Below are 15,655 nucleotides of genomic sequence, written 5' to 3' on the forward strand. Positions count from 1 at the left end.
AGATAATGTCTGTTCTCCATGTGGTGAAGGTTCTTATTCAACACTAGAATGAACCACTTTCCCTGCATTTGGGCTTTTAAAGAAACAAGGTGGGGTCCTTGAGCTGTGTTTGGTAGGCGACTGAAGAGTGCTTGTTGAATGAATTAACCAGTTTAACTTAGTCACTTTCAGTTGGTTCCTATGGGTGTCGTTCCATGTTCTATGAAACCTTGGGTCACTACATAGAGCAGTGAAGAAAGAGCTGGACTCTGCATCTTAGCTCCTGAAAGTCCTATAGCTTTTGGGACCTGTGCCTTCTCATTTGCAAAATAAAGGACTTGAGCAAGAATATCATTACAACTCTATTATTTCTAAATTCTTAAAGTTTTTGTAGCCAATGGGGGAAACTGGGCATGGTCAGGTCAACCTCCGATTGAATTTGCTTGATTGATGTGCTGCTGGGTATTGCGTATTGCCAGTCCATTGTTGGATTAGAATCTATTTCACTCATCTATCATACCAAATCAAACACTTAGAAGTATGAATTGTCTTCTCCTAATCCTCTGTCCAAAGCCATTAAAAATATTAATGACTAAGAAAATTGAATTTTGTTAATATCCCAGGTTGATGAGTAAAGGTTCAAAGAGTCACCTGGAAAGTATATACCAAGCATCAGCATTAAGATACATTTTCTCATGGCATTTGATTGGGAGTTACGGGGTTAAATGAAAACACTGCTTTTTAAAAATTTTGTAGTTAAACTAATTTAATATTTACATAGTGAATTATTTCTGAAACATTGATTCACAGCATGTTTCTAAATTCTCTAGTCTATTAATTGTGTTTAGTCCTCTGAATTCCTTAAAATGTTTAACTATTGACTGTTTCTAGGCAAGTATGAAGTTTCTGGATCATTGATCCTTTAATGTATAGGTTAGTAACAATTATAGTCATAAAAGGAGTTCTTGCGTCAAATCATGAGTGCTTTTGTGAAAGGAGGACTTCACCATCACAGGGCAGATACTACTGAACTAAGCATAAGAAATGCAGTCAAACTTGACTTTGAAAATAAAACTAATAGTACAAAGAATGAGCCCAGCAAGTTGCTCATATCTCGTGAAAGATCTGTGTAAGGGGAATAGGGGCAGAGGGGTAGGAAGAAAGTAAGGAAGTGTATTTTTCTGGTATCTGTATGTACAAAAAAGCTACCTTAAGGTGTGAGCACAGCACTATTATGGGATGGCTCTTAGTATTTTTGAGTTTGTGCTTTTCTTTAATCATGCACTTCTCAATGATGACTGGCCTTAATGAATGGCCAAAATCAAACTTCCGAAGAAGTTCATTAAGCACAACGTACAAGGCCTTATGAGGGTTGCAAATACCTCTAAACCATCTTATTTTTGGCTCTGAGTATTTTGCTGAGGGAAAGCAGAGATATATTTACTTGGAAAGAAATACTTTTACATGAGTCAATAGAGGATAGTCCAGTACCTATAGGAACTTCTCTTGCTCTTATTCTGTACAGCAGGAGTAATACAAGAAAAAAATGAAACAACATGATTTATGTTGATTCACAAGCAAGGGAATATAAGCTTTCCCACTAAGCCAGAAGGGAAGAATAGTAGAACTCTTGAAGTAGATGATAGAAGACACTCGATACAGACTTTTCTGGGGGGGGGGGGGGCAAACAAATTTTAAGGAAAAAGAGGCTTAAAACTGTTTTTTAAAAGCTTAAGCCAGTGGGATGAAAAATAAGAGTGCTGGGATCCCTGGGTGGCGCAGTGGTTTGGCGCCTGCCTTTGGCCCGGGGCGCGATCCTGGAGACCCGGGGTCGAATCCCACGTCGGGCTCCCGGTGCATGGAGCCTGCTTCTCCCTCTGCCTGTGTCTCTGCCTCTCTCTCTCTCTGTGTGACCATCATGAATAAATAAATAAAATCTTAAAAAAAAAAAAAAAGAAGAGTGCTGGTGAATGGGATTTAGATCTATGAAGATGGTTAGTATTTGAGGTAATTGAACTGGACAGGTCCTAAGGACCCTTCAAAACTTCAAAACTTCCACCATGTCTGGTCATGAGCACTTATTTTGATCAATCAATATTCAGATCATTGTTCAATTTCACATATCAATTTTTCTGCATAGTGACATCCAAAGTAAAATCTAATCAGAAAATAAAAGGCTGGAATAGACTTTTTTTTTTCAGTAGAAAAAATTCAAAACAAAAATGAGAACCCACTAGAGAAATGTGGTACTGATTATCTGACGTTGATATACAGGGTGCAGAATGTGGGTATTCTATGAAGTCGAACATCCTTTCTGAAATTTAAGAAGAAAGCTTTCTATTTTCATATCAGGAATAAATAGAGCAAAGGTCAAAGCCTTAAAATTTTACAGTTGAGGAGGAGTCTCGAAGTATAATGATTTACCTCCTGCTACAGTATAGTAAAATTTGCAATTTGAGGGAGACCAACATTATTAGGTAATGGGGTAAAAAAGAAAAGGGATTTGAGTCTGTGAGCTCTATATTTTTTTAAATATATATTTTATTTATTTATTCATGAGAGACAGAGAGAGAGAGACAGAGAGAGAGAGAAAGAGAGAGGCAGAGACATGGCAGAGGGAGAAGCAGGCTCCATGCAGGGAGCCAGAGGACGAGGGATTCCATCCCGGGTCTCCAGGATCAGGCCCTGGGGCGAAGACGGCGCTAAACCACTGAAGCCCCTGGGCTGCCCATGTGAGCTCTAGCTTTAACATTTTTTTAGAGAAGAGATTTATTCCTTAACAATTAAGAAAAATATCAAGGATCAGATATATATAAGTAAAACACAAGTTAAATATTCAGAAAAATAGCAGGGGCAGGGGAAGGAATGCACAGGGAAAAATACATGGAGAAAGCACGAGATTAATAGTAAATGAGGAAGAACTATGATCCCTGAAGAATGAAAAACTTTATATGGAAAAAAAAGTTGGCCAAACAGAGAAACTAAAAGATAATTATAAATAAATAAAAATGAAACAAGATGTGTTGTCATTATTATTATATATCTGCTACCCAAATAAAGCAATGATTCAAGGTCAAATAAATTAGAATAGTCAGCACCTAATAGTCTTAGTAAATAGAGCAGGTCAATAAATATGTATCGATTGGTTGATTGAATAAGAACTGCTTGTAGTTATTTTAGGAAAACCAAAGTCTCTAGGGAAGTTATGTATGTTGTTTCTTAAAATAAGCAAGTCTGAATTCCCTTTAAAAACTAACATAAGACAAACTCTTTCCAAAAAGTCACTTTTAAGTCCCAAACAAGGAAATTTTATGAAAATTTGTATAATGTCATGGTTTACACATAGAAAAACCTAAATTGGAAATTTATAAAATCTGGAAATACAAATGGGCCTGAATAAATAAATTATATTTTACATCTTTGATGATCTTTTGATAGGTATTTGGAATAGCAAGAATTTTATAAGAACAATTTACAAAAAAAGAAAAAAGAAAAAGAAAAAATCTTTCTCTAAAATTTTATGTGGACACATACGTTTTTTATTTTCTATAGTGGGTCCAGTTTCTGATATGGGTGGTCAAGATATTGACAGATGACTTCAAGATCCTAAGTAAAAATAAAAAATAATTTGCAATGGTCTGAATTGATGAGCATCCTGCAATACTGTACGTTTCAACAGGATCTAGGAAAGAATGAGTCATGGAGCCTTCCTTGAGAAATATTTTACTAATTAATTCACCAGGCATGGCTGTCTAGTCATTGTGGGCACTCCGTGTTGGTGCCCTGGATACAAAAATTAATAAAATGGATTCAAATCACATATCATTAAATTTAGAAATGCTAAGCTTACAGGAAACAAGGGAAGATTTGCTGGCAGAAAAGAAAAGGAAAAATCAAAATCTCTTTAGATGATTTCTATTCAATGATGTGTGTGTGTGTGTGTGTGTGTGTGTGTGTGTGTGTGTGAATGTGTTTCAAAGGGAAAGAAAAAGCAAGCAAGCTTTTAAGATTTGATGAAATCAGGAGAGTCTGTCAATGATGTATCCTAGATAAAATATGGCATTTGAGGACAGAGAGTAATTCTAAATCCACCCCTCCCATGCAATGAAATATTTCCTTGTCCAGCACTGGGAGTATTTGTGATATACGGTTCACCTCACCAAATCTAATATCATTTCAGCCCTGAGGGATAAAGACCCTGGTGAGTGTCCTAGCCTTTCTGAAGACTTTTTGTTGACTGTTCATTCAAGCTGTGTATTGTTAACAGGAGGATTTTTTTTAAGAAGTGAAGGTAAATAATGATTTTTGAAAATTAATCTATAAGATGAAAAATTAGTGTAAAATTTAAGAAATCTTACATTGGGTAGCCTCATAAAATTTAGTATATAATATCAGCAAGTTATTAAAAATATTACTTTCTGAAGTTGATACTCAAAATAGCCAACAATAGAACAAATTCAGGGATCATTAGATTCATATTTATCTATTTAGTTATTTGCATCTGAATCTATGTAATGCATAGTTATTCTAAACACTATTTGCCTATTTGGCTTATTTAAAAGTCTTTTTTTTTCCTTTTCATTAAAAGAAAGGAATTTAAAAAGTTCTTTCCCAGTTCTTAGAAAAGAGGAACAGAAAGAAATTAATATCTAATAGATATTTACCTTCTTGTTTTTGTATTTGTGAGAGGTAATGATAATGGAATTTAAAACTTGAAGGACTGACTTGTGTTAGTGAGCAAAGGGTATTATTTCTGGTTTACCATTGTGAAAGCAACTTGAACCTTAGGTATTAAGGTAAAAGTAAGCAAGTTCTGAATATGATCTCTTGCTAAAAATCTATCCTTCAATACATACGAACACATGTTGCCATCCAAGAACAAACTTTTCAAGGGGGAAATGGTCTTTACACAACTCCCTCCAAAAGTTATCGTAGTTAAGTTCATGGGGAATTATAGATTTAAGCATTCATGAGTTAACTATTAAAATATTAGAAATTGGGGCACCTGAGTGGCTCAGTGGTTGAGTGTCTGCCTTTGGCTCAGGTTGTGGCTTAGGGTCCTGGGATCGAGTCCTGCATCAGGCTCCCTGTGGGAAGCCTGCTTCTCCCTCTGCCTATGTCTCTGCCTCTCTCTGTGTCTCTCATGAATAAATAAAATATTTTAAAAATATTTAAAATACCTCCATGATATGATATTGCCATTACCTTGGGATTGCTTATGAGCTTCATCTCTCTCTTCTCTTGGTTGGTGTTCTACATTCTAGCCACAGTGCTGAGCACTTTAATTCTTAATTTCAAAATACCAATATTATTTTGAAATGTCCTCCATGCATAGAGTAAATCCGTAGTATAGTTATTGATTTCCTGTAATGTCTCAGTGTTGAATGACTATTTTAGAAGCTTTCACAACATCACAGTTGATACATCTTTTATGTTTTATTTTTCATTTTGATTGGAGGGACTACTTAACGAATTTGCACAGAAATGTTCAATCTGCACTTTTCAGACACGTTTGACTACACTTCATGAAGTACTAAATCACTTATACATTATGCAAATGTCCTGAAAGTATAGAACTCTCCTGTTATTTTTTTTTTTCAACCGCCACTGAAAACAAAGGAGTAAATACCAGTATATTGTCTTTTGAACACTGTATGTTTGGGTTAGAAGTAGGTTAGATCTTCCCCAGCTTAGGAGTTTGTCTGTGTCTGTTGTCAAGATTACTGGAGACTTTCATAGGAGAGAAAAGTGACATGTATTTGAGTTTGATGAAAAAGTGGAACATAGGGCAGCCTGTGTGGCTCAGCGGTTTAGTGGCGCCTTAGGCCCAGGGCGTGATCCTGGAGACCTGGGATTGAGTCCCACTTCGGACTCCCTGCATGGAGCCTGGTTCTCCCTCTGCCTGTTTCTCTGCCTCTCTCCCCCTGTGTCTCTCATGAATAAATAAACAAAATCTTAAAAAAAAAAAAAGTGGAACATAGACATATATGTCCCCATTTGGCTACTGTAAATGTGGTGAATACCAGGCATTAAAGCATAAAAATGGAATGTTCAACAGGCACTCTTTAGCTGTAAATAAGCTTTTGAATCATCTTTCACCTTAAATGCTATATTATGGTATTACTTTTAACCATAATGAATTACCAAAGGTGGTGAACACATGAATGACTATAGCTTCTAGGATGAACAAAGCATAGCAGGGAAATGATCTTTACAAACAATGAAAAAGCATTGAGATAGGAAGAAAAAGAAAAGTTCAGCGTTTGCTATTTCCATTATTCTGAAATATTTAGAAAGCTTATCTGTTGATGGAAAGAACTAGCAAATATTTATAGGTACCATTGCCTACCTTAGATAGTCTACCACTTTACCAGATTAAAATGGCCTCTTTTAAACATTTGTTTTAAAATTTAAATTGGACCTGCATGACAAAAAATGTTTGTCCTCAAACCATCTCTTTCCTGCTGTATCTTTCTTCCTCTCCAGGAAAGTAAAATAGAGGCCCAAGTAGGATGTGGCATAATCATTTATGACTTTTATCCACTGTATACATATAAATTGTTGCTAGGAACGTAAGTTAATGAAAACAGAACTATGACACCAACAAAATTAGTGGTGTGGACATTTGGCATTGCTATCTCCAATTTATCTGTAAATTAGCCTTTGAGGGTAGGCTAATCCTAAAAAGATTCTTACCAGTTGTTCTGCCCAATTCTGAGCTACATAATCTCAGGAAACTATGGGAAATTTAAAGAGAACTGAAAACAACATAGTCACATCAAATGCCTGGCACACTGAAGGCAAGCATGATTTATTTATTGGCAGAATCAAATTAGACTTAAAATGAGTTCTAGTGAAAAGACCAAATACTCTATTTGGTCACTATTTAAGTTGTAACTTCCAAGTTTTTTTTTTTTTTAATGAAAAATGTTTTAAGGACAATGGGCTAGATTGACAGCATCCAGGAGGATATCATATTGCACATATGAAAATCACATTTTTTGTTCATTTATTTACCAAATATTTATTAAGCACCCTCCCCATGCCCACAATTGCTTCTGGGGATCAGCATGTAAACAAGAAAAATGAGATCTCCACTTCCATGCTGTTTATACTCTGGTAGGAAAAGGGCACCAAATACATATACAAAATAAACAGGCATACTAAGTAAAGGTTGAAAGTTTCCATGAAGGAAACAACTAGGATTATATGATAGTTAATAGGGGAAAGGGGGTGCTGAGGTTCAGGAAAAGAGATACTATTTGAACTGAGACCTTAAAGATTAGAAGGAGTAAACAAAACCAAAAACCTAGGGAAGAGTGTTCCAGGCAGAAGGATCAGCATATGTAAAAGCCCTAAGATGAAAGAGTTTGGTGCAGTTAGGGAATAGAAGCCAAATGGACTGTGGCAGGTGAAACATCATGAACCAAGGCTGAAGAAGTAGGAGAGCCCAGTTCATGGAGGGCTGTGGCACATGGAAGGGTAGTCACACTTTCTTTACGTGCAGTGAGAATCCACTGAAGGTTTTAAACATAGATTTATATTTATCGATAGTGAATGTAAATAAACAATAGTTTGAATTAATATAGAGGTTGTATTGCTGTTTCATGGATTAGAACACCCCTTAAAATAGAATGATTTCTCCTTGAGGAGGGGTCTCTATCTGGGCCTGCTTCTAGGTGTGTGGAGATAATTAGCTTTATTTATCACATCGTGAGGACCCTTATGTCCATTTTACACACACACACACACATACACGATGTAGCAAGTTTATAGCTTACATCTTTTAAGGAAAATTATAAATCATCCTGTAGGTGTATGATGCAATTCAGAATCTGTCCTATAATCGATTCTGGAGAGGTTTTTGCATAGGATTATGAATGAATCTTTCATTTGGCAAAAGTGTTCTCCAGAGGGAAGATTTCTCGACATCTCTTCTGTTTTTATGATTGGCATTGCCACCAGTGTTGCAGACCTCCCTGGAATTTTACACCTTGAAACAAAAGCTATCTCAGGGACTTACTTAGTTTTACTATTTGTTAGAGAAAAGTACCCAGCTGGAACTTCAACCTATGAAGTGGATCCCACAGACTCTCTGATGACAGGAAACAGCAGGCCTTAGCTCATCACCCAAAGAATGCTGGCTGTGTTCCTGGTATTCGGGATCCTTTTCACTATTTTGCTGTTGTTCTAATCATGTTATAAAATCCTGGGCTGTCCAAAACCCTTAGAAGCGACATAATTCATGGGAGAAATTATATCCTAGAGTTATGTAGGAAATTCATAGGCTTAAAATTGCAAGAGATATGATAGAGGGTGTGTTGGTTGGAGTTGCCATAACCAAGAACCACAGCCCAGGTGGCTTAAACAACAGATATTTATTTTCTAGAAGTCCAAGATCAAGATGCTCGTAATATTGAGTTTTGAGGCCTCTCTCCTTGGCTTAAAAATGGCCATCTTCTCCCTATGTCTCTCTATGGCTTCTCCGTATGTTTTCCTTCTGAACTATCTGTGCCTCAAGCTTCTCTTCTTTTAAGGACACCAATCATATCAGATGAGGGCCAACCCTGATTTAATTGCCTTTTAAAGGCCCTATTTCCAAATATAGTCATCATCCGAGGTCCTGAGTGTTAGGGCTTCAACATATGAATTTAGAAGGGGGACACAATTTAGTCCATAATAGATAGTAAAAAATCTAAAAGTTAAAAAAGATATTTAAATTTATATTTATGCAAATCAAAACTCGTTGAGCCCCACTCAGTCTTGACCTCACAATTTCATGCAATCTAGACTTACAGAACCCCTTAGTCTACCCTATCTAACACCCCTAGTTTCTTCTATTATATAAATAAACTATAAAGTTTGCGATGCCCATAATGTAATTGCAACGTTTGCAATTTTCTAGAATATAAGGACGTAGCAGTGGTTTCAAGGAAAGTGACTTGAAGGGCAATGGAATTGCATTACCATATGGTGTTTAGATCGGGAATGAGAAGATTACAAACATGGTAGAAAAGGAGTATATGAGGCAAAGTAATTTTAACTTTTGCATTAGAAGATCAGATTATTTTAATGTTGTTGAAACTCACTAATTATAATACTTGATCCCATCTGGTTTTTCTCTCCATTTACTCAGAATTTTGCCCACACAACAGTTCACTGTCCTGGTGCATTGTTTAAAAAAAAATTGTTACTATTTGCCAACTCTCAGTATATTTTATCATTGTGGTGAGTATTTCCTGTTTGCCTCGCCACATCCAAATGTCACCCTCCTCATTGTGCTCTGTGTAAGAGCGCAGACCCATATGAGATGTTATCTGCAGGGCTCCTTGTCCTCTGGCCTCCGGTGAGGTTCTGCTGATGGGATACTGACCCAGGAGTTCACAGAGCAAAGACGAGGGAGGAGAGGAAATGTTTATTTCCTTGGCTCTCTCTCTCTTCCAGGTTGGCTAGGGGGCACTAAAATGTTCTTCCAAAGGTCAGGGCTCCTGGGAGCTACCCCACCGCCAACAGCCTGCCACCTGCTTTGGGCCCTAGAACCTGCTCCCCTGCAGGCCTGCAGGTGCTAACTCTGCAACCTTTCAATTGCTCCCACTGGCCCTGGGGTTCTACACTATTCCCAGATTATTTTCTTAAAAACTGCCCACATCTTTGTAAATAGTCTGCTTATAAAACTTTCCTCAATGGACCCAATTTTAGTATGCCACTCTACCCAAGTCCTGTCTTAGCTAGACAGAAGTAATAAAGCCAGGCTTTATCTATGAAAGAATAGATCTATCTCCAGTTCAATCACAGTATTTAACAGATAAGAAAGTAGAGTCCCACCCTGATTAATTTATTTCACCATATATTTCTCACTCATTAATCATATTTATTGGGTGTATACCATGCTCCTGGTACCATTTTGGTGAAGGTACAAGGTGACGTACAAGGTCAGAAAAAGCTGAACATCTGCTGGAAGAAAGCAATGAGTGGGAGTTCTGTTTTAGTAAGAAATGTTAGAAGGAGACAGAAGGGATGATAGAGAGAACCAAGGAAAGTTCTAGAAGTGCCAACTAAATTCACATTTGAAAAGTGGGATGAGGAAGAAAGAGGAGGAATGAGAAAAAGGGGACTTTTTTTTTTTTTTTTTTTGTCATAAGAAAACATGCTGAGGAGGTCCTGGAGTGAGATAGACCGTGGCTTGCAGAACAGGCAGTAGTAGCTCAGTGTGGCAAGAGCATATAATACAGTGAGAAGGTAATATGAAGGTGCAAATGTTAGCAGGAGTCTCATATGTTGCTTTATGGAATCTGAACTTTATTCCAAAAGCAATGGCGAGAATCAGAATGTAAGTAAAGGAATAATACTTTGGAAAGCTCAGGCTGGCTGCAGTGTGGGAAAAGGTGCAAAACTAGGTGAGTGAGGGGCTGTTGCTTTCATTTTGGCGAGAGGTGAGGATGGCCTGAACAAAGGCCTGAGCCATGGGAAGGGGAAAAATGAGGAGCATGAAGAGACGTAAGAGAAACTTGTCAGTCCATAGCCCCGGTTGCACTTGATATAGAACTGAAGTTCAAATTAGACACAGTTCTTCTTATCGATGCAAAGTTGAACATCTTTAAACTTGTCATAACCTTTCAAGAATTTCAGTTGAGCATTTTTATTATTGCTGAAATACCAATTGTTAGAGATTTCATAGGAAGATTAATGTTACAGTTTTTATAGTGATTTGAACCTGGCTTGTCAATATGGTTTGCCCAAAATAAATATTTGCCCTGTGAATTCATTCACTGCCTTTTAAAAATAATATACCTTTAGTGATAATAGATTTCTACTACATGCTTTGCAAATTCACTTTCTTTTTTTTTTTTTTTGCAAATTCACTTTCTGATGCTAGTCTTAAGCAAGAATACAATCGTATAACTTGATAATTAAAAAAATAATAATTTGAAACAACCCCTGGTGGTAGGTATGGTATTCCAGTAATGCCTCTGCAGAATTGCTCTTTTTTACAAATCTAAAATTCTTGCAAATGTTCTTTATCTTCCTTAACCCCTAAATATATTTTCCTTTATCTGTTTTCTAGACATTCCAGTATGTGTTGAACTAGGAGTAAGACATTACATTATCTTTTGGCCAGTGAAAACTGCTTAGCACAAAGAAATGTATTATTATTTCTTTTTTTTCCTTAGGACATAAGGATGTCATTTACTAAATTACTAAGTTTTTGCACTATCACCTTGGTGACTTGAAAAAAATTGCTCTTATTTTAGAAATGTCCATAAAGAATTACTAAAAGCACAAAGAATCATTAAAAATATTTTTTAGTAGAAAGAAGGCATTTAGGGAAATAAAATTTTTAAAGATGTTTAAGATATGACAGCAGTAAAGACTTTTAAAAACCACTTAAATTTGAGTAGGATCATAAATTTTTTTTTGACCCAGTGAATCTAACTCATTAAGTTATTAATCTTCTTCAAATCCCAAAGAGAATAGATGGTCTACTGAGGACTTTTAGATAAGATTAAGTTAAAATGACCCTTTGTAAATTCCTGTTATCGCTTTCAATTGTAGCTGCCATAGAGTGATATATGGCTCTGTGTCAGTTTTAATGTTCAAATGTTGGCAGGTGGTTCTTTCGGCCCCATTTTCTCTCTCTCAAACTTATTCTGGGCTATCTTGGTGTGTTCATAGGTCCCTAAATAGGTTTAATCAGTGAATAATGTCTAATGACATTATTTTTCCTGTTTTTTACTATCATAAAACACTGGCAAACAGTGTTTATTTTTTCCATATGTTAGTAGAAAAAAACATTTATTTTTCTTCCATTTTTCTCTTATCCATGAATGTTTATGTCTTAAATAATTATATCCTGAGAGTAGTAGTTCATTATTGTTTTAATTCTTTTTTAAAACTTTATTTATTTGAGAGAGAGATTGAGAGACAGCACAAGTGAGGCAAGGAGCAGAGGGAGAAGCAGACTGAACAGGGAGCCTGATGTGTGGCTTAATTCCAGCAAGCCAGGATCATGACCTGAGCTGAAGGCAAATGCTTAACTGACTGAGCCACCGTCACCTCAATTGTCTTTATTCTTGATGATATCGTTTTCCCTTATGTATGCCCTTATTTACATTGGCATCTAAAATATTCCTCATTGAATAGTTCCAACAATAAATAAGGTAATGTACTGAATTAACATCACTGAATACTTCTTATATGTTTAACTATAACCCCAAATATACATGTAATGTAGAGTTATAGTCCATATATAATATATTTTAGAAAAGGAAATATACAACTTAAAAATTATCAAATATATATATATGTGTGTGTGTATATGTACACCAAAATTATCCCAAATATATAGGCCCAATGGACTAGTTCTATGATGAAATAATCATTTTTACCAAAGCTTTCAGATAAAGTTTTTATACACTCAATAAATGAAAAAAAATTGGTTTGTAGTTTATGTCCGGTGAAGAGACAAGGTCATGGTTTCTCTTGCCTTTAAAAATGAAGTCTTTGGGGGCAGCCGGGGTGGCTCAGTGGTTTAGTGCCGCTTTCAGCCCAGGGCATGATCCTGGAGACCCGGGATCAAGTCCCACATCGGGCTCCCTGCATGGAGCCTGCTTCTCCCTCTGCCTGTGTCTCTGTCTCTCTCTCTCTCTGTGTCTCTCATGAATAAATAAATAAAATCTTTAAAAAAAAAAAGAAGTCTTTGGGAATCATCCCAAGGGGTACAAGGCCTTCTATGGGAAATACCATGGATTCAGCTATACTTCTTACATTCTCACATGCCCTATTCCATATGTAGAATTCAATTCTGAACTCAAATTCTTCGCAATACCTTTAAAAAGTAAACTGGAAGTCAAACTCTGTAGAGTTTGCATAATATATTGATAGACTTGTTGAACAATAGACAAGAACTAGTTGGGCAATATTCTATTGCTGCATGACAAATAATCGCAACTTTAACAGTTTAGTACAACACCCATTGGTTAGCTGGCAGTTCTAAATGTCAGAAGTCTGAGCCTGGCATCATTAGGTTCTCTGCTCTGGGTTTCATAAGCTGAGAAGATGTCAGCCAGGCTGCATTCCCAACTGGAGCCCAGAGTCCACTTCTATGGGAAGAATTCAGTTCCCTGTGCTTATAGGACTAAGATCCCCATTTCAAGTTGTCAACTGGGAGCCACACTTAACTTCCTAGAGGCCACACATATTCTTTGCTTGTGTTCCCTTCCATTTTCAACTTTAGCATCAGAGACTTTCCTTACATTAATTCCTTATCACACATCACATGTCTCTGAATTCTCTTGCTCACCTCTGGATTCCTATTTAAAGGGCTCATATGATTAGATCAGGCCTACCCAAATAATCTATCTTAAGGTCAACTGATTTTTGAGCTAATTACATCTGCAAAGTCTCTTTTTTTAGTAGCACCTCAATTAGTGTTTCATCAAATTACTAGGAGATGGTATGTGTATACCAGGGACTGGGAATCTTGTGAGTGGTCTTAGAGCTCTGCTCACCACAAAGAACAAATGGATTGAAATGCTGCCCAGCAAATGGCCAGATACAACATCGATGAATAGCAAAGGTGGTTGATTTTCTTTTTCATTCGCAACTGCTTCAAACTAATTGTGTTTTTGAGAGTTGTGCTATTATCAAAAAAAGTGATCAAAGAGTACAGATCATCAAAGTAATAAGCAAAATTGGGGGAGAGCACCAAGCCTGGAGAGTGTTTCTCTCTCTGCCAAAATTCAAGGAGCTCAGTCCTTAAATGCTACAGGCAGTTTGTGGAAATGCTATCAGCATTTCTGTAGAAAATGCTTCATGGAAATGCTGCACAGCCTTGAGTTTCAGGTTTTGAAGCAGGAAATATTAACAGAAATTGTTTAAACCTATAGGGATAGAATGATTCAGACATGTAAAGTTTAGACGTTACAGTCTAAACTTGAAGCACCTCAATGATTGGAAATGTTCAACAATTATGTCACTTTGATAACAGGCAGCTAACAAACCAATTTGAACTGACTAGATCCTCAGGGACATTGGCTATGACCAACATATAAAATATTATTAGATTCCTATTATTCAGTGAAAGTGAAAACATGACTAGATTAGGATAATTACCTATAGAAAAGCAATCCTAATCTAGGAGTGAGTGGGGATTCCAAATTGTTAGTTATTTCACATGTTTTGGGATTTTGAACAACTGGTATATATTTACTGGCATTTTTTTAAAGATTATTTATTTATTTATTCATGAGATACACAAAGAGAGGGAGAGAGAGGCAGAGACACAGGCAGAGGGAGAAGCAGCCTCCACGCAGGGAGCCTGACACAGAACTCGATCCTGGGACTCCAGGATCACGCCCTGGGCCAAAAGCGGCACTAAACGGCTGAGCCACACAAGGATCCCCTGATTTACTGGCATTTTAATAAGATGAATCACAGAAGCTTTAAAAAATTTATTTGTTGATTTACCACTTGCATGATCTCATTCTTCAGGTAGCATGACTGACAGTAGTGGTATGGGCAATGTATGCAGTTTCTAGTTTGACATAAAGGAATTTGTATTTAATTCTCAATATTTAGGAGGTTAGGTTGGTACATCAATGCCATGGTATATTTTTAAAAAATATTTATTTCTTTATTAAAGAGAGATTGAGACAGAACAGGAGCAGGAGGAACAGAGGGAGAGGGAGAGAGAATTTCAACCAGACTGAGCACTGAGCACAGAGCCCAATGTGGGGCTCCATTAATAACTCTGAGATCACAACCTGAGCTGAAACAAAGAGTCGGATGTTTAATTGACTGCACTACCCTGGTGTCCCTGTCATTGTGTATTTTACTGACCTTTGAAAAATTGGAAAGTGGGGCACTTGGGATCTTGTTTTTATGCTACTTCAACATGGGAGGTGCCAATAGAGCTACTTCTTCCCAACTCACACCTCAATCCCGGAGAGAGGAACTCAGCCTGCACTCAGGCATTGGAATGGAAGCTGACTGAGACTTAGGAAGAGAAAACATGAACAACAAGAGAATCTCAGACTGTACCTTTTCTTTTCTTTTCTTTTCTTTTCTTTTTTTCATTTTAGAAAAGATGTGGCCTTCGCATGGGATGTAGAGCAAGCCATCCTACTGTCATTCTGTTACCGTGCTGGCAACTACTACCCTTTACTCCATGAGTCTTTCACTGATGCAGAGCAAGAGCTGGCTTGTTCTTTCCTCCAACCTAGCAGTCCAAAACCAGCAAACCCAAGGCTATGGCTTCTCTGACCATATGGTTCCTTACTCTACATCAGGTAGCCAGGTCATCTCACTTATATCTCTGACTTCTAATTTTTGTTCTACTTGGTTAGATTTTTTTTAGCATAATTCCTCTGAACTTTTCACTTAGCCTGAATCATCAATTTTACCTCATTCTTAGCCAAAGAACATGTTTGCAGACTGCGACAGGAATGCATGGGTGAAAGAAAGGCTGTGAGCTAAACACCAGGTGTCTGGGAGATCAGTAGGAGGCAGTGATGAGAAGGGATAGAGAAAGGATAGAGGTATGGACTGATGCTATGTGGTATAGCCTGATGGCTCAGCTTCAAAGACATACAGGATATACCTGAGGAAAAATAATATCGGTCTGGAAATGTAGTTCTAGCTCTGTCTTCATCTGTATATCAATATCAGTATTGATATA

Source organism: Vulpes vulpes, chromosome 13 (assembly GCF_048418805.1).
Source record: "Vulpes vulpes isolate BD-2025 chromosome 13, VulVul3, whole genome shotgun sequence".
Taxonomy (NCBI): Eukaryota; Metazoa; Chordata; class Mammalia; order Carnivora; family Canidae; genus Vulpes; species Vulpes vulpes.